Here is a 26,210-nt window from a genome sequence, read left to right on the forward strand (position 1 = left end):
TTGCTAGGAAAAACCACTTTTCTTCTCTGATGTCCATTTTTGCTTCTTTAAAATAAGCTGTTGAATGAAGAAACCAGCAGCTATTTTTTTCTCCAAGAAAAAATAAAGAAAATGAAGTAAGGTAGACAGTATAAACTGGTAGTTACAGTCTCTGGAGTCAAACAGACCAAATTTGAATTCTGGTCCTAGAACTTCCAAGGTCTGTGTCTTTAGGCAAGTTACTCATTGTACCCCTTTTTCCTCATTGGTGAAATGGAAATAAAAATACATAGCTTATAGGGTTGTTTGTGAAGATTAAATGAGAGAATGAATGTAAGGTGTTGAACCTGCATGTCGTCGTCGGCAGCCGTCCGTCTTGAGAGACGATGGTGTAGCTTCTTAAGAGTCTATCTGCACCGCCGAGAATGGCTGTGCAGTCCGACTCGGGAGTGACACGGTATCTGTCTCCTCCCGTGTTGAATCGACATCTTGTGATGACGCTGGAGTGTCCTCTCCAGTGAAGCTGAAGCTACAGAGCCTGGGCAGGGTGATTTGGAGGGTCTGCTGTTGCCCATGCAGCAGACCCCCCCTCTCTTCGCAGCTGAAGGGTCCAAGGGAAAGACGGAGTCAATACAGCTTGGCTTCAGGTGCGCCGCAGGAGTTGCCGGTGTTGACTACAACGTCAAACCGCCTTAGGGACTCCGGCTCCGGATTTCTGTCGGGGTTTACTCCCTTAGCCTTTCCCCTGAAGAGGTATGCCGCAAGGCAGCGGAGGTTTTTTGGAGTCAGAGTTTTCCTTCTCTGATGTGCCCTGACTGGAAGATCGAACCAGCGACACTTAGCTCGCAGGCCGACGCTCAATCCACCTGCATGTACTATAATAACAATATAGTCGTCGGCAGCCGTCCGTCTCGAGAGACGATGGTGTAGCTTCTCAAGAGTCTATCTGCACCGCCGAGAATGGTTGTGCAGTCCGACTCGGGAGTGACACGGTATCTGTCTCCTCCCGTGTTGAATCGACATCTTGCGATGACGCTGAAGCTACAGAGCCTGGGCAGGGTGATATGGAGGGTCTGCTGTTGCCCATGCAGCAGACCCCCCCTCTCTTCGCAGCTGAAGGGTCCAAGGGAAAGACGGAGTCAATACAGCTTGGCTTCAGGTGCGCCGCAGGAGTTGCCGGTGTTGACTACAACGTCAAACCGCCTTAGGGACTCCGGCTCCGGATTTTCTGTCGGGGTTTACTCCCTTAGCCTTTCCCCTGAAGAGGTATGCCGCAAGGCAGCGGAGGTTTTTTGGAGTCAGAGTTTTCCTTCTCTGATGTGCCCTGACTGGAAGATCGAACCAGCGACACTTAGCTCGCAGGCCGACGCTCAATCCACTGAGCTAAACCAGCCAGGGCCAATAACAATATAGTAATATTAGTAGAACTAATAAGCAAAATATATTTTATAGAATAGTGAAATAGTGTCATAGGAAAATACCTATCTGCATATACAAGATTATACAAGAGATTAATTAGAATAACAAGAGGATACAGCATGGAATTCCAACCTCTGGATAATAAGAATTCTTGAAGAAAGGCAGAGTAAGCAGAAGAGAATGATAATGATTAGAACAACAGTGGTGTTTGAAAAGGGCAGGATTTCCCTGTATCCTAAGGAATTTAGCAGAAAATCAGCACTGACATATTTCAAATAACTTAGAGTTCTTCATCTACCCAGTATATTTGTATGAACTGTTGACATTGAGGTACTATGCACTGGGGATACAGTGATGAACAACATATAACTGGTATCTGCCTTTGTGGAGCTCATGTTCCTGTGTGGAAGACAGACATGTATTTAAAATATTTGCAGGTGATAATGAATGCTATTTAGGAAAATAACTAAGGGCCAAGATAATACAATACTATGGTTGTGGTTGTGAAGGGCTGGTCATGGAGTGGAATCAAAGTTACAAAGTTATAATAGTTCAGGTTGAGAGATAATGGGAGGCCAGTGTAGATCATGAGAAATGGATAGATTTGAGATATAGATGTAAATAGAGTTAACGGGATTTTCTGATGGTATGGATTTGGAGATGAGGGAAGAAGAGCAGTCTACAACTAGTGGGTTTCTGTTTTCAGTAACTAGGTAGCCTTTATTAGGAAAGACTGAAAGGTAATAGGTTCATGGGGAAAAATAAGGGTTCTGTCTTAGGCATGTTAAGTTTTAGATATCTCTCAGGCAGCCAAATCAAGATGTCATATAGAGATTGGAAATGAAGTCCAAAACTCAGAGGAAAGGTTTGAAATTAAGACATACATTTTAGAATTATTAGCTCTGTTATTGGGAATGATTTTTTTTTTTTTTTGAGAGTATGTTTATTAAAGCTGAGGACAGTGAAACAAAGAAAGGGCTTAGGGTAGAAGCAACAGCAGAGAGCCTAGGTGGTGTTCAGTTTTGACTCCCTAGAAACGTTATAGGAAAGTGAGCCATGCTGGGATGTGTGGACTCACAGAGAAATAAAAGTCACAGTGACAAAAGTGAGCCAAAGCAGGCTGCTTTTAGCTCACTGGAAAGTCTAGGATGGAAGAAGCAACAGGAGAGAGGCTGGGGAGTGCTGTGCTCTGGCTGTCTAGAAATGTTATGGGAAAGAAGTGAGCGATCATGGGGTTGCTCTTAGCTTACTGAAAAGTCAGAGAAAAGGGGGCTTTGGAGACAGGTACGGGGGGTAATCCTGGGACGAGTTGCCCCTGCCTGTTGCTTCCATGGTTGTAAGTCTTGTGGGGACACTTAAATTTAGGAGAGAAAAATTAAGATGCATGCCTGAGAGGGAAGAAAGGCATGGACGTGCTCCAGAGAGAGCCCACATTATTGGAATTTATAATATGAAATATATATTTATTTGGTCTTTGTCCCCATTTCTGGCACAGAGCTCCAAAAACTTGGAATTTTTTAAGTGATTAGACTGATAAAGGTGTCTTGATATTCATAATAAACCCCATTCTACCACGCCTGAGTTAATATTAATGAGCTGATGTTTAGAAAACACCTAGGGATGGGGCCTGGTTGCCAGGAGAACCAACAATGTGATTGAAGGGTTGGAAATTTCAGTACCCCTCATTGCAAGAGAGAAGGGCTGGAGACTGAATTAATCTCCATTTAATCAATCATGCCTGTGTAATGAAACCTCCATTAAAACCCCCAAGGGGCAGGATTTGGAGAGCTTCCAGATTGTTGAACATGTGGAGATTTGGGACTGTAGTGCCCAGGGAGGGTGTGGAAGCACTGTGCCCCTTCTCACATGTTACCCTATGTATCTTTTCCATCTAACTGTTCATATATATACTTTATAATATCTTTTATACTAAACTGGTAAGTGTGTTTCTCTGAATTTTTTGAACCTTGTTGCAAATTAATTGAGTCCGAGGAGAGGGTTGTGGGAACTGTGATCTATAGTAGATCAAGCAGAAGCACAGGTGACAACCTGGACTTATGATTGGTGACTGAAATGGGGGAGTAAGGAGGAACTGTCTGGTAGAACTGAGCCTTGAACTTGTGGGATCTGATGCTATCTCCAAGTAGATAGTGTCAGAGTTGAGTGACTTACTTGGTGGCATGGGAAAAAAAAATACATTGGAATAGGTTTCAGGATCATAGCACAGAGATAGTATTCACTTATTTTTTTATTTGAAAAACTTTTATTTTGAAATTACAGACTCACAAGGGATTGCAAAAATAATACATAAAGTTGCATGAGCCCTTCACTTAGCTTCCCCAATGGTGACACCTTATATAACGTTAGTACAATATCAATATCAGGAAAGTGATATTGCTGTGATACTCTTAACTAGACTACAGACCTTATTCCATTTTTACATGCACTCGTGTGTGTGTGTGTGTGAAGTTTGATCCACGTATAAATTTGTGTTAACATCACAATAAAAATATGGACCTGTTCCATCACTACAAAAGAACTTTTTTATGCTACCTCTTTAATAGTCATCACTGCCTCTGGTCCAATCCCCACCTGTCTTCTGACAACCACTAATTTGATCTTCATCTCAACTTTGTTATTTTGAGAGTTATATAAATGGAGTCATGAAAATGCTTTGTAAATGATATCGTGTTATCTAACTGTAATCTTCTGAAGTTCTCTTTTTTCCCTGAACATAATACCCTGAGATCTATCCAGGTTGTTGCATATATCAGTAATTATTTCTTTTTTAAAAATTTTTTTTATTATAACAATTTGATAAGTCGTTATTTGTGAACCAATAGGTTTCACCTTCATTTTTTAAAAAATAATTTTTCTTTCTTTCTTTCTTTCTTTCTTTCTTTCTTTCTTTCTTTCTTTCTTTCTTTCTTTCTTTCAAGAAAGAGAGGAAAGGAAAAAGAGAGGGAGAGAAATATCACTGTGTGGTTGCCTCTCACTCGCGCCCACAACTGGGGACCTGATGTGCAACCTAGTCATGTACCCTAACTGGGAATCGAACCAGCAACACTTGGCTCTCAGGCTGACACTCAATCCACTGAGCCACAGCAGCCAGGGCATATTTATTTTTTTTAAGTATATTTGATTGTGTTTATACAGTAGTTCCAATTTTTTCCCCCTTTGCTCCCCTCTGCCCAGTACCCTTCTACCCTCCAGCAATACCACCCCCCCCTTAGTTCATGTCCATGGTTGTACATATAAGTTCTTTGCCTTCACCTTTTCTTATATTATTATTAACTTCCCCCTGTCTATTTTGTACTAACCGATTATGCTTCTTAATCCCTGCACCATTTCCCCATTTCTCTGCCTTCCCCTTCCCAGCTGATAATCCTCCAAATGATCCCCATGCCTATGATTCTGTTTCTATTCTGGTTTGCTGGTTGAATTTTCTTCCTTTTTTTTTAGATCCAGTTGTTAATAGTTGTGAGTTTGTTGTTATTTTAGTGTTCATAGTTTTGATCTTCTTTTTCTTAAGTAAGTCCCTTTGACATTTCATATAATAATGGCTTGGTGATGATGAACTCCTTTAGCTTCACCTTGTCTGGGAAGCACTTCATCTGCCCTTCCATTCCAAATGATAGCTTTGCTGGATAGAGTAAACGTGGTTGTAGGTTGCCTTTCATCACATTGAATACTGCTTGCCGGTCCCTTACTGCCTGCAAAGTGTCCTCTGAGAAATCAGCTGATAGTCCTATAGGCACCCTCCTATAGGCAGCTCTCCACCTCTCCCTTGCTGCCCCCAGGACTCTCTCTTTATCTTTTACCTTTGGCATCTTAATCATGATGTGTCCTGGTGTGATCCCCTCTGAGTCCAGCTTGCCCGGGACCCTCCGTGCTTCCCCGACCTGTATGTTCATCTCCTTCATCAAATTTGGGAATTTTTCCCCATTTTTTTCAATTCTTACTTCCTCATTCTGCACTGGTTGACTTTTTTTCTTCCTTATGTTCCAAATCATTGATTTGAACCCTGGTTTCCTTCCCTTCACCATTGGTTTTGTGTGGATTTTCCTTTGTTTCACTTAGCATAGCCTTCACTTCTTCCCTTATCCATTTGCCGTAGTCAAGCATAACTGTCAAGCCTGTGAGCATCTTTATCACCAGTGTTTTGAATTCTGTGTCTGTTAGGTTGTTTGTCTCCTCATCTGTTAGGTTGGCTATCTCCTTGTCGCTTAGTTCTCCCACTGGAACCTTGATCCATTTCCCCTTTTGGGCCATTCTTTTCTGTCTCCTCATTCTGACTGGCTCCTGTGTTTGTTTGCCTCTGCGTCCCAGGTAGAGCTGTTGCTCCTGTTACATTGTAAGGGGCGGAGCGTTAGGGATTCCTCATTACAAGATGACCTGTTTCACCACGTTATGGCACTGTTTGTTGGGGAGGGGTCTGAGAGGGAACAATGCTGTCTGCCCAGCACTCGCCCCTTTCCGAGGCACTTCTCCCACTTATGCCTAGCTGCTGCCCTGGCCGTCGTTCCCAGAGTGGATGTGTCTGTGGATGTTCTAGGACTGTGGGGGCCCTTTAAACAAGCAGACTCTGCTGAGAGACTGGCAGTTTCTGCCTCCACCCCAACCCCTACTGGTCTGCACAGTCAGAAACAATGAGGCTTGATTTTCCCCGGTGCTGGGACTGAGAGCTTCGAGGTCCAGTGTGGAGCTGGGAACGCTCCCCAGGTGTCCCTCCTGACTTTTTAAAACGTGTGACTTTGCTTTCTCCTGGCCTGCTGCTGCAGCAGCTGCTGCTGCCACCACACCGCATCCTCTCCACCCCAGCTCTGCCACTCCTACCTGTCTGGATGAGTATTTCTTCTTTATATCTTCGTTTGCTGGACTTCCATGCAGTTTTGGTTTTTTGGAACTTCTGGTTGTTTCTAGTTTTGAAGTAGTTGTATTCCTTCTTAGTTGTGGAGGGAGATACAGCGTGTCTGTCTATGCCTCCATCTTGGCCGGAAGTTGCCTAATTATTCTATTTGGTGCTGAGTAGCATTCCACTGTATGGACTTACCAGTTTGCTTTTTTTAAAATTGTAATATGCTATTACAGTTGTCCTGATTTTTCCCCCTTTAAAATCCCCCTCCACTCAGCAACCCCTACTCCCTCCGGTAATTCCCCATCATTGTTCATATCTATGGGTCATGCATATAAGTTCTCTGGCTACTCCATTTCCTATACTGTACTTTACATCCCCATGGCTATTCTGTAACTACGTATTTGTACTTTTTAGTCCCCTCACCTCTTTACCCATTTCCCCACAACCTGCTCCCATCTGGCAACCATCAAAATGCTCTCTGTATCCATGATTCTGTCTCTGTTTTTGTTTGCTTATTTTGTTTCTTATATTCAATTGTTGATAGATATGTATTTGTTGCCATTTCATTGTTCATAGTTTTGATCTTCTTTTTCTTAAATAAGTCCCTTTAATATTTCATATAATAATCATTTGGTGATGATGAACTTCTTTAGTTTTTTCTCATCTGGGAAGTTCTTTATCTGCCCTTTGATTCCAAATGATAGCTTTTCTGGGTAGAGCAATCTTGGCTATAGGCCCCTGCTTTTCATGACTCTGAATATTTCTTGCCAATCCCTTCTAGCCTGCAAAGTTTCTTTTGAGAAATCAGCTGACAGTCTTATGGGAATTTCCCTGTAGGTGACTCTTATTTTCTCTTGCTGCTTTTAAAGATTCTCTCTTTTTTCTTTAACCTTTGGCATTTTAATTATGATGTGTCTTGGAGTGGGCTTCTTTGTGTACATCTTGTTTGGGACTCTGTATTTCATAGACTTGCATGTCGCGGACTCCAACCAAGCGGGGAACATGGCGTTGGGGATGAGGGGGAACAAATGAACATGGATTCAGTGAATCCTGTGGAGAAAAGGGACACAGTGGCCACCATCTAGGTGAGAGAGCGCCTCAACCCTTGCCTAGATAGGCTTTTTATTACTGTTCTCGGGAAATTACATCCAAGAGAGTCATAAATTATCATACTAAAGTTACTTTAAATGGTTATAGCTTACAGATAAAAAAGAAGAGAATTTTGTGCATGCGGGGGCATGATAAGTATGGGTAAGCTGGCCACATTCTGTCCTTGAAACAGCTCAGAATAAACCCTAGGAAGTTACTTCAAGGTTATACGCTAAACATCTGTTGTTCTCAACCTTAGGGTGAGAGAGTTTTAGCAAAAGCAAGTTTTAAAGCCACCTAGATACAATGAAGACCTGATTTTCACAGGAAAGCCGATCTGTGGGCCTGAGTCCTGTGTGCTGCCTCACGCCTATTGGTTTTCCAGGCCAGGGCTGAGCTACATTCGCCACTGCCACACAGACTGGTTCCCTATACTTGCATATTTTATTTCCTTCACCAAATTAGGGAAGTTTGTTTTCATTATTTTTTCAAATAGATTTTCAATTTCTTGCTCTTTCTCTTCTTCTGGCACCCTATAATGCAAATGTTGGAATGCTTGAAGTTGTACTAGAGGCTGATTATACTTTCCTCATTTTTTTTGGATTTTTTTCTTCTTCTTCTTGTTACGACTGGTTGTTTTGTCTTTCTTATGTTCCAAATCATTGATTTTATTCTCAGTGTCCTCCACTCTACTGTTATTTCTCTGTAAATTGTTCTTTATTGTAATTAGTGTATCCTTTGTCTCTGACTGGATCTTTTTTATGCTTTTGAGGTCCTAAGTTCCTTGAGCATCCTTATAACCAGTGTTTTGAACTCTGCATCTGATAGATTGCTTATCTCCATTTGGTTTAGTTCTTTTTCTAGAGTTTTGATCTATTCTTTCATTTGGGCCATGTTTCTTTGTCTCCTCATTTTGGCAGCTTCTATGTATTAGGTAGAGCCGCTTTGACTCCGTGTCTTGGTAGTGTGGCCTAATGTAGTAGGTGTCCTGTAGGGTCCAGTGGCACAGCCTTGTCTCTCAAGGTGCACCCTTTCTTTGGGCTGAATACACTGTCCTCTTGTAGTTGAGCCTTGGTTGCTGTTGGCAGATCAATGGGAGGGATTTACCCAGGCCAGCCAGCTGTAAGGATTGGCTGTGACCACTTACCACCAACCTCTGCCCTCTATGGAGTATCAGCTGTGCAGGGGCAGGGTGGTGGTAATGTGACATGGTCTGTAGATACCCACTGGGTGTACTGGACCTGGTGTTTCCTGGGTGGTGCAGGCCAAGGTCAGCCCCAACTTATGTTTTCCCCAGGGCCACCCTGCCTTAGCTATATAGCAATCTGAGATAGCTGCTACTTCTGCTGGGCTTGGAGATTCCCAGGGGAAGCCAAGATGTGAATCTAGGCTGGCTGTTGCTAGTGCCTGGCCTAGAACTCACTGAGGCCAGCTATTGCTTGCTCGATAGGATCTAGGAAGTTGTTAAGCATGAGCCAAGACCAGCCATTCATATGGAAAAGCAGCTTGGATGGCCCATAACTTGGGTGGGTGGAGTCTCTGGTGATCTCCAAGTCAGGTCAAATGGTGTTAGCTAGGTTGATGGAGTCCCAGATACAGCAACAGCTTGCCAGCCCTGTGTGGGGAAGGTTTAGAAAAGGAACAATGGCCTCTACTTACCTTGATGCCAGACACTTCAGTTCCTCCCTGTATGCTACTGCTGCCTTTCAAGGTACTACCCTGGTGCTGGAGCACAGTGGGAGTGAGTCTGAGAAGTTGAGTCTGTGTGTGTGTTAAGAGGAACTGCTTGGAGTTCCAGAATTATCTTCCACCAACTCAATCCTTGCTGGTTTTTGCAGCCAGAAGTTGTGGGGATTTATCTTCCTGGCATGGAACCCTAGGCTGGGGGCGTGGTGTGGAGCTGGGACTCCTTGCTCCTGAGATATTCCTCCCGAATTTTTATCCACCACATGTGGGTGAGAGACCAGCCCGTTCTGCATCTGTGCCCCATCAGGATGATTGTGGTTTCTTTAATTATGTAGTTGTCAGACTTCCACTCAACTCTATTTCTGACAGTTCTGAGTGATGGTCATTCTATATTTTAGTTGAGTTTTGATGTAGTTGTGCAAAGAGGTGAGCCATGCCTGTCTACATTGCCACCTTGACTAGAAATCCAGAGTTCGTTAAATCATTTAGCTGCTGAAGAACATTGTGTTGTTTCCCTATATAGGCTATTATGAATAAAGCAGTTATAAAATTTGTATACAGGTTTTTATGTGAACATAAATTTTCATTTCCTTGGCATAAATGTCTTAAGAGTTCTGTTGCTGTACTGTATGATAGGTACATGTTTAGTTTTATATGAGCCTGCCAAACTATTTCCCAGAGTAGTTGTACCATTTAAAATTTCAGCAGCGATGTATCATCCAGTTTGTCAACAACTTTGCCATTATTTGGTATTATCCTTTTTAAAAAATACCCATCTGAGGATATTATTGATTTTAGAGAGAGAGGAAGTGAGGAAACATCAATCAGTTGCCTTTCATATACACCTGACTGGGGATCGAACTGGCAACCTTTTGTTGTATGGGATGATGCTCCAACCAAGACACCCAGCCAGGATGTTATTATCCTATTTTTTATTTTAGCTATTCTAATCAGTGCTCAGTGATATCTTATTTTAGTTTTAATTTGCATTTTTTAATGGCACAAGTTCTAATAGGATATAACTTTGGAGATAAATGATATAAATAGGGTAGTGAGTAGAGTATTTCTGATGGATATAAATTGAACTCTACACTCTAATAATAAATATACACATTATTTTCATGTACCCCACATGCTTTCAGAAAAATTGATCCTACTAGGCCACTAAGAAAATATGAATAGCTTCTGTAAATTAGAATTACTACATACATGCTGATCAAGTGCTGTAAAACTAGAATTTATTAACAAAAAATAAAAATAAAAATGTCCTTTATCTGGAAAATTTAAAACCTATTAAATAAGTTCTGGGTGAAAAGGGAATACAAACTGGATATTATACAATTTTTAAGAAGCAATAACAATGAAAATACTACATGTCAGAATCTATGAGATGCATTTAAGGCAGTTACAGAGAAAAAATTATTATCTAAACACATCAATAAAAATGAAAGAATAAAATAAAGGAATTAAATTCCAAGCTCAGCAAACCAGCAAAAGACTAAAAAAGTAAACCAAAGAAATCACAAAGAATGAAATAACAAAGATAAAAGCAGAAATTAATAAGAATGAGAATTGCAAAACAATAGATATAATCAAAATCCTGTCTCCAAAAATAACAAAATAAATGAACCAGCTATTTAATTTGATCAATTAAAAATGCAAAAAGCACAAGTATACAAAATAAATGACAGGAAGGAAATAATTATTGAAATAGAAGAAGTTAAAAACCAATAAGGCTACTTTTTGAATATTATGCAAATGAATTTGAAAAATCTAGGTATATAATTTCCTAGGGAATAATAGACTGCCAAGATTCATCCCATTAGAGATAGAAATCTTAAGCAGTCCAGTTTCTAAAGAAGAAATACAAGAGGGCCAAGATGGAGACCTTGACAGACATGCTGTGTCTCCCTCCACAACTAAGAAGGAATACAACTACCTCAAAACAAGAGACAACCAGAAATTCCAGAGAACCAAGCTGTATGGAAGTCCAACAAACAAAGATATAAAGAAGAAATACTCATCCAGACAGGTAGGAGGGGTGGAACCGGGGCGGAGAGGACATGGTGTGGTGGTGGCAGCAACAGCAGCAGTGGCAGGCCAGAAGAAAGCACAGTCACACATTTTAAAAAGTCAGGAGGGACACCTGTGGAGTGCTCCCAGCACCAGCACCAGCACCAGCACCAGACCAGACTGCACAGCTTATGGTCCCAGTGCTGGGGAAAATAGAACCTCATTGCCTCTGACTGTGCAGGGCATTGGGGGTTGGGGTGGAGGCAGAAACTGCCAGTCTCTCAGCAGAGTCTGCTTGTTTAAAGGGCCCCTACAGTCCTAGAATGTCCGCAGACCCACCCACTCTGGGAACGATGTCCAGAGCAACAGCTAGAGAGGCACCAGTCCCATACAAAGTGGGAGAAGTGCCTGGAAAAGAGGCGAGTGCGGAATAAGCGGCATTATTCCCTCTCAGATCCCTCCCCCACAAACAGCGCCACAATGTGGTGAAATGGGTCACCCTGTACTGACAGACACCTAAGGCCCCGCCCCTTACAATAACAGGAGTGACAGCTCTACCTAAGACACAGAGACAAATAAATACAGGAGCCTTCAAGATGAGACAGAGAAGTATGGCCCAAAAGAGGGAATGGATCAAGGTTCCAGTGGGAGAACTAATCAATGAGGAGATAGCCAACCTAACTGATGAGGATATAGCCAACCTAACAAATGCAGAGTTTAAAACACTGGTGGTAAAGATGCTCACAGGCTTGACAGATATGCTTAAGTATAGTAAATGCATAAGGGAAGAAGTGAAGGTTATGCTGAATGAAATGAAGGAAAATCCACACAAAACCAATGGTGAAGGGAAGGAAACCAGGGTTCAAATTAATAATTTGGATCATACAGAAGTAATAAACAGTCAACCAGCACAGAATGAGGAAATAAAAATTGAAAAAAATGAGGGGAGGCTTAGAACCTCTGGGACAACTTTAAACATGCCATCATTCAAACCATAGCGGTGCCAGAAGGAGAAGAGGAAGAGCAAGAAATTTAAAGCATATGTGAAAAAATAATGAAGGAAAACTCTCCAAATTTGGCAAAGGAAATAGACATACAAGTTCAGTAAGCATAGAGAGTCCCAAACAAGCTAGACCCAAAAGGACCACACCAAGACATATCATCATTAAAATGCCAAAGGTTCAAGAAAAAGAGAATCTTAAAAGCAGCAAGAGAAAAGCAGAGAGTTTCCTACAAAGGGGTGCCTATAAGACTATCAGCTGATTTCTCAAAAGGAACTTTGCAGGCAAGAAGGGACTGCCAAGAAGTATTCAATGTGATGAAAAGCAAGGACTTACAGCCAAGATTACTCTATCCAGCAAAGCTATCATTTAGAATGGAAGGGTGGATAAAGTGCTTCCCAGGCAATGTAAAGCTAAAGGAGTTCATCATCACCAAGCTATTATTATATGAAATGTTAAAGGGACTTAGTTAAGAAAAAGATCAAAACTATGAACATTAAAATGACAACAAACTCACAACTATCAACACCTGAGTCTAAAAAATAAAAACAAAATCCAACTAAGCAAATCAGTATAGGAACAGAATCATAGGTATGGGGATCATTTGGAGGTTTATCAGCTGGGAGAAGGGGAAGAAATCGTGAAATGGTGCAGAGATTAAGAAGCATAATTGTTTGGTACAAAATAGGGGGAAGTTAAGAATAATATAGGAAATGTGAAGCCAAAGAACTTAGATTCATTACCCATGGACATAAACTAAGGACGGTCGGATTGCTGGTGGGAAGTAGGGTGCTGGGCAGAGGGGAGCAAAGTGAAAAAAAACGGGCTACTGTAACAACATAATCAACAAAATATACTTAAAAAGAAATACAGGAAGTTATTAAGGAACTACCATACAAAAATATGCCAGGTCCAGGTAGTTTCACAGAACAATTATACCAAACCTTCAAAGACCAGATTCAGTGCTCTATGAATTACTCTAGAGTATTGAAGAAATAACTTCCTAATCAGTTTTATAAAGTAAATGTAACCCTGACACCTAAACCAAATAAATACATTGCAGATAAGTACAGACCAGTATTGTACATGATCATTGATGCAAAAATCTGAACAAAATATTTGTAAATGAAATCTAGAACCACATGAAGAAAATAATGACCAAGGGAGATTTATTTCAGAAATAGAAGATTTGTTTAATACTAAAATATCCTTGAATATCATATATCATATTAATTCATCTAAGGAAAAATTATATGATTATCTCCATAGATATTGAGGACCCTCTTGACAATATCTAACACCCATTTAGTATAAAATACATTCTAGTAAATAGCACTTGAGGGGTAGTTTCTTCTTCAGTATCAATAACATGTTACAATTATAATACAATTGATACTGTATCAATAAAATAGAAATACTTAGTCCTAATGCTAGTATTATCTTATTAACGGAGAAATATAAGAGGCATTTCCATTAAAATCAGGAATAAGATAAAGATATCCACTATCTTTGCTATTCTTCCTCATTATACTAGAGTTATTACCCAATGCAATTAGACAAGAAGGGGCATCTAACTAAATGGATAAGGAATAATGAAAACTATCTCTTTGTACAAATGCTCTGATAACATCTCTGGAAAACTCCAGGGAATCAAAAATAAAACCAATCAAAACAATGAAAGAATCTACTGGTATAACAGGATACAAAAATTAATGTTTCATATATACAAAGATGAAATAGAAGGTATAATGGTAGGGAAAACTCGTTTACAATAACACTAAAGAAGGTACTTCAGAATATAATAAGAAATGTGCAAACCTATATGAGGACAAATTTTAAACACTCCAAAAAGGAATGATAAACATGTGAATACGTGGAGAGACAATATTTTCAATTCTTGGATAGGATGACTCATCATTATAATGATATCAGTTCCTCATAATTTAATTTATAAAGTCAATGCAGTCTCAATAAAAATATCAACAAGCTATGTTATGGCATATACAAGTTTATAATAACATTAATATTGAAAAATAACATGGAAGAATAGCTAGGGAAACATTGCAAAAGAAAAGCTGCAAGGGACTAGACTTACTAGGCATTAAAACATACTATAAAGTCTCTATAATTAAAAGAGTGTGATACTGGTGCATGAATAGATGATAGACCAGTAGACTAGAAGGATCAGAATTAGACCCACATATTGGGTTGGCCAAAAAGTCCGTATAGTTTTTTCCATAAATACATTTTTCATTTTCACCAATAACTATTGATTTGGATATTTTGAGTATGTTGACTGTCTCCCACGTGGTATAACATTGATTGTTCTCAATTAATGTCTTGATTTGATCACTTTCAACTTCAAGTGGTCTACCTGATCATGGAGCATCATCCAGCAAGAAATCTCCAGCATGAAACTACAGACCACTTTTGATATGCTCAATTAGTCATAGCACCTTTTCCATGCACTGCACAAATCTTTCTTTTGCATTTCAGTTGCGTTTTTGCTTTTCTTGAAATAGTAAAGCATAATATACTGAAAATGTTACGTATTTTCTTCCATCTTCAATATTAAAATGGATATACAAAAGTTCGCCAATTTTGATAAGTTTTTTTAAAATGCATGCTGCTGTGACAGCTGTTACAAAACAGTCTAACAAAATTGTTTTGAGTGAAGTTAAGGAAAACTAAGTGCTACTACTAGAGCCATCATATGGAAAAAACCAAATGAACTTTTTGGCCAACCCAATACATATAATTTAGTCTGTGACAAAATGGTGTCTGAAATCACTGAAGCAAAGGTTAATTTTTTAAATGAATGATACTGAGGCAACTGGATAGCCATTTAGAAAAAGACAAAATTAGATCCATATCTCACAACAAATAGAAGAATAAACTCCAAAATGTATTAAAAATCTAATATAAAAAATAAAATCATACAACTAGTAGGAGGAAATGAATGCATTCCTCTCTAATATTTGTGAAGGCAAAGGCTTTATTAATATTATTCAGAATTCATAGGCAGTAAAAAATAAGACAAATTTGACTATAGGAAAATTAAATTTTGAATGACCAAGATACCATAAACAAAGTAAAAAGACAACTGGTAAACTGAGAGGATATTTGCAATATAGACCTTAGACAAAAGGCTAATATTCCTACTATGCAGAGAACTCTTAAAGGACCTGATGCCAAAAAAGACATGAGAAATTCAAATTAAAACTACACAGAGCCCTTGCTGGTGTGGCTCAGTGATTGAGCTCTGGCCTGTCTACTGAAAGGTCGCTGGTTTGATTCTGGTCAGGACACATGCCTGTGCTGTGATCCAGGTCCTCAGTTGGGGATGTGTGAGAGGCAACTGATCAATGTATCTCTCACACATTGATGGTTCCTTCTCTTTGTCCATCCCATCCTAGCTCTCTAAAAACAAACAAACAAAAACTCAAAAAACAAATATCATTTCTTACCTATCAGGTTGTCAAAAATTTTAAAAATATGACAATACATTCTGTTGACAAAGCTGTGGGAATATAAGCCTTCTTACACAATGCTGGTGGAAATGCAAATTTCTGTAAACCTTCTGAAGAGATATGTGGCAATACCCAAGAAGCCTACTTTTAGGAGTGTATCTTGGAGATACAACTACAATAATATGAAAATAAATATACAGAAGTTTATTCATTGTAGTATTATTTGTAACAGCAAGACATTGGAAAAATCAAAATCCCCATAAGTAACAGGATGATTGATTAAATTATGGTACATTCACATAGTGGAATACTATGAATCTATTCAAAAATGAAAAAGAACTCTGTGAACTGATAGATTGTGATTTGCAGGACATACTGTTACTTGAAAAACACAGAGCTCAAGAAAGTATATGTAGCTATTCTCCATGTAAACAAGTGAGTAATAAAATCACATGTATGTTCTCATTTGTGCAAAAAAAAAAAAAATGCGGGAAGGCTAAACCACAAACTAAAGAGACTGGTTACCTATAGGGAGTCCGTGGGAAGAGGACAGAATGAAGGGAGAAATAGAAATAGAGTAGCATTGATGGAGAGTCAGTGACATTTCTGTGAGTATATCTTTTGTAATTCTGGCTCACACAACCATAGTAGTTAATGTTTCACATACCCACAAAATAAACAAAAAATTGAAACCATCTATAGTATAGTAGAGGGGGAACCCAAAATCGAATATAAACACTAACAAATTAACCTAATACTACTACAAATGAAGAAAATAACTACTTGAAAGGGTGGTGATGGGGAGAACACTTCTAAGTAATTGAGGAAAACAGTATATTGGATGATTTCCGGCCAAGATGGGGGTGTAGGTGGACATGCTTTGCCCCCCTCCACAACAATAAGAAATGCGTCCGGCCAAGATAGAAGCGTAGACAGACATGTTGCGTCTCCCTCCACAACTAAGAAGGAATACAACTACCTCAAAACTAGAAACATCCAGAAGTTCCAGAACATCAAAGTGCATGGAAGTCCAGCAAACAAAGATATAAAGAAGAAATACTCATCCAGACAGGTAGAAGGGGTGGAGAGGATGCAGTGTGGTGGCGGCAGCAGCTACAGCAGTGGCAGGCCAGCCAAAAGCGCAGTTACACATTTTAAAAAGTCAGGAGGGACACCTGGGGAGCATTCCCAGCTCCTCACCAGACTGTGCAGCTCACTGTCCCAGCACCTGGGAAAATCAAGCCTCATTGTTTCTGACTGTGCCGACAGTGGGGGTTGGGGCGGAGACAGAAATTGCTGGTCTCTCAGCAGAGTCCACTTGTTTAAGGGGTCCCCACAGACCTAGAGCATCTGCATACCCACCCACTCTGGGAATGACGGCCATGGCAGCAGCTAGAGGGGTGCCAGTTCGGTCTGAAAGTGGGAGATGTGCCTGGAAAAAAGGGGTGAGTGCTGGGCAAGCGGCATTGTTCCCTCTCGGACCCCTCCCCCGCATACAGCACCACAACGTGGTAAAATGGGTTGCCCATTACTGACGAATACCTAAGGCTCCATCCCTTACAATGTAGTAGGAGCGACAGCTCTCCCTGGGACACGGAAGCAAACAAACACAGGAGACTTCCGGCCAAGACCGAGGCCTAGACTAACATGCTCCGTCTCCCTCCACAACTAAGAAGGAATACAACTACTGCAAAACCAGAAATAACCAGAAGTTCCAGAAAATAAATGGACGTCCAATGTATGAAGTTATAAAGAAGTGGTGTTCGTCCAGACAGGTAGGAGGGGCGAAGCCAGGGAGGAGAGTTCAAGCTGTGCTGTTGGAGGCAGCAGCAGCGACAGAGGCAGGACAGCGGTAAGCACAGACACCCGTATTTAAGGGGAGGCGAGAAGCGCCTGGGGAGTACCCCAGGCTGCAGACCAGACCCGTCAGCTTGCGATTCCAAAGCCAGGGAAGGCAGACCTCCATTGCCTTGGAGTGTGAGGCCCGGAGGGGGTGGGGACAGAGGAGGAGGCTCCCAGTCTCTCAGCGTAGAGTGAACAGCAGGAATCCATCTTGGATGCCCACCCGCCACAGAAAACGCCACAGTGTGGTGAGACGGGTCGCCCGGTTGTGACAAGTGCACGGGGCTACACCCCCTATAGCGTAGGAGGTGTGATGGCCCTGCCTAGGAAGCAAACGTAAACACAAAACGGTCAGGATGGCACAGATCATGATAGAAATCCTGGTGATACAGCTGACCAGACAGCAAATATGTTATCTAATGAAGCAGCAGATAGGAAATCTTACTGAGGCTCAGTTCAGAGGTTTGGTTATAAAAACGTTTACAGACCTAACAGCAGATCTTAAACAAGACAGGGAAGGAATGAAGGCTAGTCCTGCTGAAATGAACAAAAACACATACGAAACTAGTGGTGAGGGCAAGAAAACCAGTGATCAAACAAACAAATCAAAACATAGGGAAGGAACAAACAGTCAACCAGTGCAGAAAGAGGAAACGAGAAGTGAGGAAAATGAGGAGAGGCTCAGAAACTTATCGGACAGTTATAAGAGGTCCAACATTTGAATCATAGGGTTGCCAGAAGGTGAAGAAGAAGAACTAGAAATTGAAAAATGTGAAAAAATAATGAAGCAGAACTTCCCTAACTTGTGGAAGGAAATAGACTTACAGGTCTAGGAAGCACAGAGTTCAAAAACAACTGGACCCAGGGAGAACCACACCAAGATACATTATAATCAAAATGTCAAAAATTAAGGATAAAGAAAGAATCTTAAAAGCAGCAAGAGAGAAGAGAATTACATACAAAGGCATCACAATAAGACTATCAGCTGATTTCTCAAAGGAGACTCTGCAGGCAAGAAGGGACTGGCAAGAAATATTCAAAGTAATGAAAAGCAAAAACCTACAACCACGATTACTCTATCCAGTGAAGCTGTCATTCAGAATAGAAGGGCAGAGAAAGTGCTTCCAGGACAAAGTAAAACTGAAGGAGTTCATCAGATCCAAACCACTGTTATATGAAATGTTAAAGGGACTTGCTTAGGAGAAGAGGAATCAAAACTATGAACATTAAAATGAAAACTGTATCACAACAACCAAGAACAGAAGCTAGGGAATTGAAACAAAGGCAGACTAAGTAGGCAACGAGAGTGGGAAAAGAATTATAGGTATCGGGAACATTTTGGGGGGAGGTCAGTGGGGAGGGGGAAGGAGGGAAAGTGAGGGAGATGGTACAGGAATTAAGAAGCATAGTAGGAGGGAGTGGAGTAGATAGGAAGTTGTTGAGAAGAACTGTATGCCCAACCAATGGGCATGGACTAAGTGGGGGGACAACTGGAGGGGGGGTGTCACTGGGTGGAGGGGAACAAAGGGAAAAGAAATTGGGACAACTGTAATAGCATAAACAATAAAGCATATTTAAAAAAAAAAAAGAAGAAATGCAACTACCTCAAAAGTAAAAACAACCAGAACTACCAGAAAATTGAAATACATGGAAGTCCAACAAACAAAGATATAAAGAAGCAATTCTCATTCAGAAAGATAGAAGGGGCAGAGACAGGGAGGAGAGGATGCAGTGTGGCAGAGGTGGCAGCAGTGGCAGTGAAAGGCACTGGCAGTGGCAAGGCATTGGCTGTGGCCAGCTTGCGGAAAGGGCAGCCACACATTACAAATGTCGCGGGGAATGCCAGTGGAGCCATCTCAGCCCCATACAAAACCTCGCAGCTCATTGCTCCAGCACCGGGGAAAATAAAGCCTCATTGTTTCTGACTGAAAACCAGTGGGGGTTGGGGCAATGGAAGAAACTGCCATTCTCTCAGCAGATTCTGTTTGTTTGGAGGGCCCCCACAGATGAAGGCTCCAGACGGAGAATTAAACAATGAGATAGTCAATCTAACAGATGCAGAGTTCAAAACCCTGGTGATAATGATGCTCACAGACTTGACAGACAAGATTAAGTACAACAACGCATAAGGGAAGCAGTGAAGGCTATGCTAAGTGAAACAAAGGAAAATCCACATGAAAGCAATGGTTAGAAGAAAGCCGGGGTTCAAGTAAAATATTTGGAAGATAAGAAATAAATAGTGAACTAGTAGAGAATGAAGAAATGAGAATTTAAAAAGCAAGGGGAGGCTTAGGAACCTCTGGGACAAATTTAAACTTGCCAATATCCAAGTCATAGGTGTGCCAGAAGGAGAAGAGGAAGAAATTGAAAACGTATGTGAAAAAATAATGAAGGAAAACTTTTCTAATTTGGCGAAGGAAATAGACATACAAGTCCAGGAAGCACAGAGAGTCCCAAACAAGCTAGACCCAAAGAGGACCACACCAAAACACATCATAATTAAAATGCCAAAGGTTAAAGAGAGAATCTTAAAAGCAAGAGAAAAGATGGCTACCTACAAAGGGGTCCGTATAGGGGACTGTTAGCTGATTTCTCAAAAGGATCTTTGCAGGCAAGAAGGGGCTGGCAAGAAATGTTCAAAGTGATTAGAAGCAAGGGCCTACAACCAAGATTAATTACTCTATCCAGCAAAGCTATCATTTAGAATGGAAGAGCAGATGAAGTGCTTCCCAGACAAGGTAAAGCTAAAGGAGTTCATCATCTCCAAGCCATTATTATATGAAATGTTAAAGGGACACATTTAAGAAAAAGATCAAAACTATGACCACTAAAATGACAACAAATTCATAACTATCAACAAAATCTAAAAAATAAAAACAAACTAAGCAAACAACCAGAATAGGAACAGAATCATAGGTATGGGGATCATTTGAAGGGTTATCAGCTGGGAGGGAGAAGGGGGCAAAATGGGGAACTGGTGCAGGGAGTCAGAAGCATAATTGGTAGGTACAAAATATACTGGGGGATGTAAGAATAGTATAGGAAAGGGAGATGCCAAAGAACTTACATGTACAGCCCATGGACATAAACTAAGTGGGGAGGGGAGGGGGTACTGGGCAGAGGAGCTCAAAGGGAAAAAATAATTTGGGACAATTTTAAAAGCAAAGTGAATAAAATATACTTTAGAATACAGTATAATGACTGGATTCTGTAAGGCTAAAGACAAAAAGGAATGTACGTGATTGCTGTAATCTAATTAATAAAAGTATTTCTCAAAGGTGAGTTGGGTAGCAACAAGTCTATGTATATACTACAACTGAACTAGTAGGCCCTGGCCAGGTAGCCTAGTTGGTCAGAGCATCATCCTAATATGCCTAGATTGCTGGTTCAGTCCCTGGTCTGAGAAGCTGCAAAAATCAACCAATAATGCATAAATAAGTGGAACATCAAACTGATGTTTCTCCCTCTTTCTAAATCCAGTAATAATAATAATTAAAAAAAAACAGAACCAGTAAGTGAATATATTATAGGTAATGGGAATTGGGTTTCTCACTGTTGTAGAAAGAAATTATAAATAAAGAGAGAAGGTTCAATAGAACCTTTTGTTTGCAGCCAGAGGTATTAGTTATAAACTTATGGTTTTCAATAAGTAGATAAAAAGATACAGAATATAGATATGTGTTTATGGGTGGGCTAACATACATATATATTTTTCTGGTTCTGTCTGCTGAGAGCACACAAGAGTGGTGACATCTCAGTAACAATGAACATACATAGTGCCCAGATCTTGGTCTGTAAACACTATTCCCTAATAAAAGGAACCAACAGTGCTAGAAGTGATTGACTGCAGGACTGAGACAGAGAAAATACAAAATGAGCCTGTAAATGTCTGGTGTCATAAAAGGTTGTTGAAGGAACAGAAGAGCCAGCATGAGGGAGTCCTTTCTGGCAAAAACTGGAAGTCTAAGCAGTAAATAAATAAATAATGATGGAGTTGGATTATAACCCAAAGAATAAAATATATATGTGTCCATACTGATATGAATAAGTATTCAACTGACTGACTAAATAAATAAATAAGAAGGTTCCATTCCTCACAATGGAGTTTCAGTGAATGAATGTGAGAGGGAAGAGAGAAATAGAGAGTTACCATTAGGCAAACACCACAGTAATAAATATTGTATACAAAGATTCACTGATAAATCCTAAAATTAGTAGGTGGAAGTTTCAGGAGAAATAACACTGCATAGCCTCAAAGTATCTCCCCATTAAAGAAACTTGACAGACACCAACTTAAGTGAATGATTAAGGTAAATATCAGTAATAAGATAGATGGTAGCATGAATCCCTTGCTGTTATGCAATGAGAAGGACACAGCATAATTTTTGTGGTATTGCCAAAAATGCATTACATTCCAATCATGAGAAAACATTGGAGAAACCCAAATGGAGGGACATTATACAAAATAATTGATCAGTACTCTTCAGAATTGTCAAGATCAGGAAAGATAAGGAAGACTGATGAACTATTAACAGGCTGGAGGAGACTAAAGAGAAATAACTAAATGTACTATAGAATCCAAATAAGATTCTAGGTAAAAGAAAGACATAAGTAGGAAAATTGGTAATATATGAATAATATCTAAATTTATTTAATAACATTTAACCAATATTCATTTTCTGTTTATGATGATGACTATTTGCTTATGTAAGACACTCACATTAGAGGATACAGTGAGAAACATGAGCACTCTTAACTATTTTAAAGCTTTTTTGTAGGTTTAATAATAGTTTTTTTAAAAAAAGTTTTTCGATTCCCTCCTTGGAGCACATCTGTGGCATGCACTGAAAAAAAACAAAAAAACAAAAGCTCTGGGGCTCCCATGGGACTTGTAACTAGGGGAAGAGCAGCAGCAAAACCCCTGAACCTTGGATTGAGCATCGGCCTGCGAAACAAGTATTGCTGGTTTGACTCCCAGTCAGGGCACATGACTAGATTGCACGTCAGGTCCCCAGTTGGGGGCATATGAGAGGCAACTAAATAAATAAATAAAATTGAAAACAAAACAAAACGAAAAACCCTGAGCCTGTCACCAAGGCCCACTTTCTCTGATTTGGCTCATTTCTTTCCTGTAAGAGTTTTGGAGAGCCAAACCAGCTTCACTTAGGCTCTCTCCTATTGCTTCTTCTATCCTAAGCCCTTCCTTATTTCACTGTACCCAGCTTTACTAAATGTACTCTGAAAAAAGTTTAAGAAGTTTTCAAAAAGCTGTAGTCATCTCACTAGATACAAAGAAAGCTTCTGAAAATAAAGTTCAATTTGTATTCATTAGGAATAGAAAGAAATTTATTTTAACTTCATAAAGAGTGTCTTTTAAAAAGTCCAGTACAGATCCAGATGATAGGCGAGTAAGCGGAAGCTACACTAACCTCCTCCCAGGAGCAATCTAGAATTACAACTAAATTGTAGAGAAAGCATCCTAAATACCTGAACACTGGCTGGAGTGAAGCTTTATAACAAAGGAAAGAGAAGAAATGACTTCACCACAATGTGACTGGTAGGGAGTGTGGAGATGTTGAGAGGGCTGGCTGGGCTCCCTTGGGTGGCAGCTGAAGATCCGGAGTGATATTTCAGTGATGGTGGGGAGTGTTTCCCTGAGAAGTGTGGGCTCCCCAACCTACAACGCTAGAGCCAGATGGGGACTCAGATAACATCCAGCTATAAAAAGCAGCAGGGTTTCTGTCTACCTGGGAGAGATGGGTTGGAGACTCAGAGAGCCTCTTAAAGGGCCAACACACAATTCCGTTTGCAACCACTTACCCTGGGCTCTGGCAGAGGGAGGGCAAAGTGGACTAGAGATGCTTGAGGGGAGTCTGGGGTTGATGGCTCTAGGGAGAGAGCTGAAGGAACAGCTGCCAGGATGTTTCACAGAACTGGAAAAAATATGTCAAAAATTTATGTGGAACCACAAAAGGCCCCATGTAGCAACAGCAATCCTGAAAAAGAACAAAGTTGGAGCAATTATGCTCCCTAAAAGCAGGTCATAGTAATCGAAACAGCCTGGTACTGGCACAAAAACGGACACATAGATCAATGGAACAGAATAGAGAGCTCAGAGATAAAACCACACCTTTATAGTCAATTAATATTGGACAGTGGAAGCAAGCACATAAAATGGGCTAAAGATAGTTGATTCAGTAAGTGGTGTTGGGAAAATAGGACGGATAATGTGCAATAAAAACAAAAAACAAAAAACTAGACCACCTTCTTACACCACACCAGAATAAATTCAAAATGGATCAAAGACTTAAATGTTAGAGCTGAAACCATAAAGATCCTAGAAGAAAACAGGCAGCAAAATCTTGGACATGGCTCGTAGCAATATTTTGTCAGATATATCTCCCCAGGCAAAGGAAAATAAATAAATAAATAAATAAATAAATGGAACTATATCAAACTAAAAAGTTTTTGCGCAGCAAAGGAAATCAACAAAACGAAATGACAACCCACAGAATGGGAGAGGATATTCACCGATACATCTTATAAGGGGTTAATATACAAAATTTACAAAGTACTTAGAAAACTTAACACCAAAAAACAAACAACCTAAAAATGAACAAAGGACCTGAATAGACACTTCTCAGTGGCCAATAGACATATGAAAAGATGCTCAACATCACTAGTTAACAGAGAAATGCAACTTAAAACCACAATGAGATACCATCTGTCCATCTGACCATCTGTCAGAATGGCTATAATCAATAAATCAAACAAGTCCTGGCAAGGATGTGCTGAAAGGGAAACTTTTGCATTGTTGATGGGAACGCATACTGGTGCAGCCACTGAGAAAGCAGTGTGGAAAATTAAAAATGGATCTGCCTTTTGACCAAAGAATCCCACTTCTGGGAATATATCTGAAGGAACCCAAAATATTAATTCAAAAACCTAAGCACCCTTATGTTCTTTGCAGTGTTATTTACAATTGCCAAGATATGGAAGCAGCCCAAGTGTCCATCAGTAGATGAGTGGATAAAACAACTATGGGACATTTGCACAATGCAATACTACTCAGCCATAAAAAAGAAAATTGTACCCTTTGCAACCTGGACCTGGACAACATTATGCTAAATGAAATAAGCCAATCAGAGAAAGGCAAATACCATATGGTTTTACTCATACATGGAATCTAATGAACAAACTGAACTACGAAGGAAAATGGGGATAGATTCATAGAGGGAGGGCAGGGTAATAACTCGTAGGGGGAGGAGTTTAGGGGGTGGAGAGATTAAGCAAAAAAGGATAGAGGACTCATGAACATGGTCAACAGTGTGGTGATTGTTAGGGGTTATAGGGTGACTAAAAGGTAATGTAGAAAAATACAAAAGATTAAATTTAAAAAACAATAAAAAATCCAGTGCAACTATCATCCTAAGTAGAGAAGTCTTAAGAACATTCCTTCTTAAAAATTTGGAATGAGACCAGAGTTCTGCTATTACTACTTTTATTCAAGATTGTATTGGAGATAACAATCAATAACCAGTGCAATAAAACATGAAAAAAGAACTTTCCAAAATGACTGGAAAAAAGAATAAAAGTATCATTATTTACAGATGACATGATAGTTTACATATGATCTTACCATTCTAAAAATTAGAAATAATAGGAAATTTTAGCAAGATCACGAAATATAAGGTTAAAATTAGACAAGTCAACTGCATTTCTAGAGTGGAGCAACTAGCAAGTAGTAACACTTAAAAGCGAAGGTACCATTTAAAACATTATCATGTGGTACTAAGTAATTATATACTAATTAACTTAAAATTTTTATTAAAAATTTTAATATATAAGAAATTTTAAAAGAACTAAGTAAACATACCTTTATTAATTCATTGGAAGATTTAGCATTGTGAAGACTTCATTTATCCCCAAGTTACTATAAATTCAGTGCAAATCCAATCAAACCTCCCATAAGACTTTTAATGAAATTTGATAAGATCATTCTGGAAGAGTAAATGGCCAAAAATAGCCAGGGCTTTTTTTTTTTTTTTTTTTTTTTTTTTAAAGAAGACAAGGGGGAATAATTTGCCCTAATCTATATCCAGATTTAGAATGAATGTAACAGTAATTAAAAATGGTATCTTTTTGGCCAGTTGAAGTCCATCAATTTTTAAGTATATTTTATTGATTATGCTATTACAGTTGTCCCAATTTTTTTTCCCCTTGTACTCCCTCTTCCCAGTATCTCCCTTCCCTACTGCAATGCCCCCTTCCCTTGGTTCATGTCCATGGGTCCTGATTATAAGTTCTTTGGCTTCTCCATTTACTTTACTATTCTTAATGTCCCCCTGTCTATTTTATACCTACCAGTTATGCTTCTGGAGTCCTGTACCTTTTTCCCCATTCTCCCCCTTCCCCTTCCCCACCGACAACCCTCCATATGATCTCAATATCTATGGTTCTATTCCTTTTCTAGCTGTTTGCATAGTTTGTTTTTGTTGATTCATTTGTTGACAGTTGTGAGTTTGTTGTCATTTTAATGTTCATAGTTTTGATCTTTTTCTTAAATGTGTCCCTTTAACATTTCATATAATAATGGCTTGGAGATGATGAACTCCTTTAGCTTTACCTTGTCTGGGAAGCACTTTATCTGTCCTTTCATTCTAAATGATAGCTTTGCTAGATAGAGTAATTTTGGTTGTAGGTCATTGAATACTTCTTGCCAGCCCCTTCTTGCCTGAAAAATTTCTTATGAGAAATCAGCTGATAGTCTTATGGGAACTTCTTTGAAGGTAATTCTCTTCTTTGTTCTTGATGCTTTTAAAATTCTCTCTTTGTTTTAATATTTTAGCATTT

At 39.7% G+C, this 26,210-nt stretch overlaps 1 protein-coding gene across 7 annotated transcripts in view; it reads left to right on the top strand.

Moving 5' to 3' along the window:
- Nucleotides 1–26,210, top strand: part of SHLD2 (shieldin complex subunit 2) — a 206,886-nt gene that overhangs the window by 111,104 nt on the left and 69,572 nt on the right. The window lies entirely within an intron of this gene.

The sequence above is a fragment of the Furipterus horrens genome, unplaced genomic scaffold (assembly GCF_987537825.1).
Source record: "Furipterus horrens unplaced genomic scaffold, mFurHor1.1.pri manual_scaffold_5, whole genome shotgun sequence".
In the NCBI taxonomy this organism is placed as follows: domain Eukaryota; kingdom Metazoa; phylum Chordata; class Mammalia; order Chiroptera; family Furipteridae; genus Furipterus; species Furipterus horrens.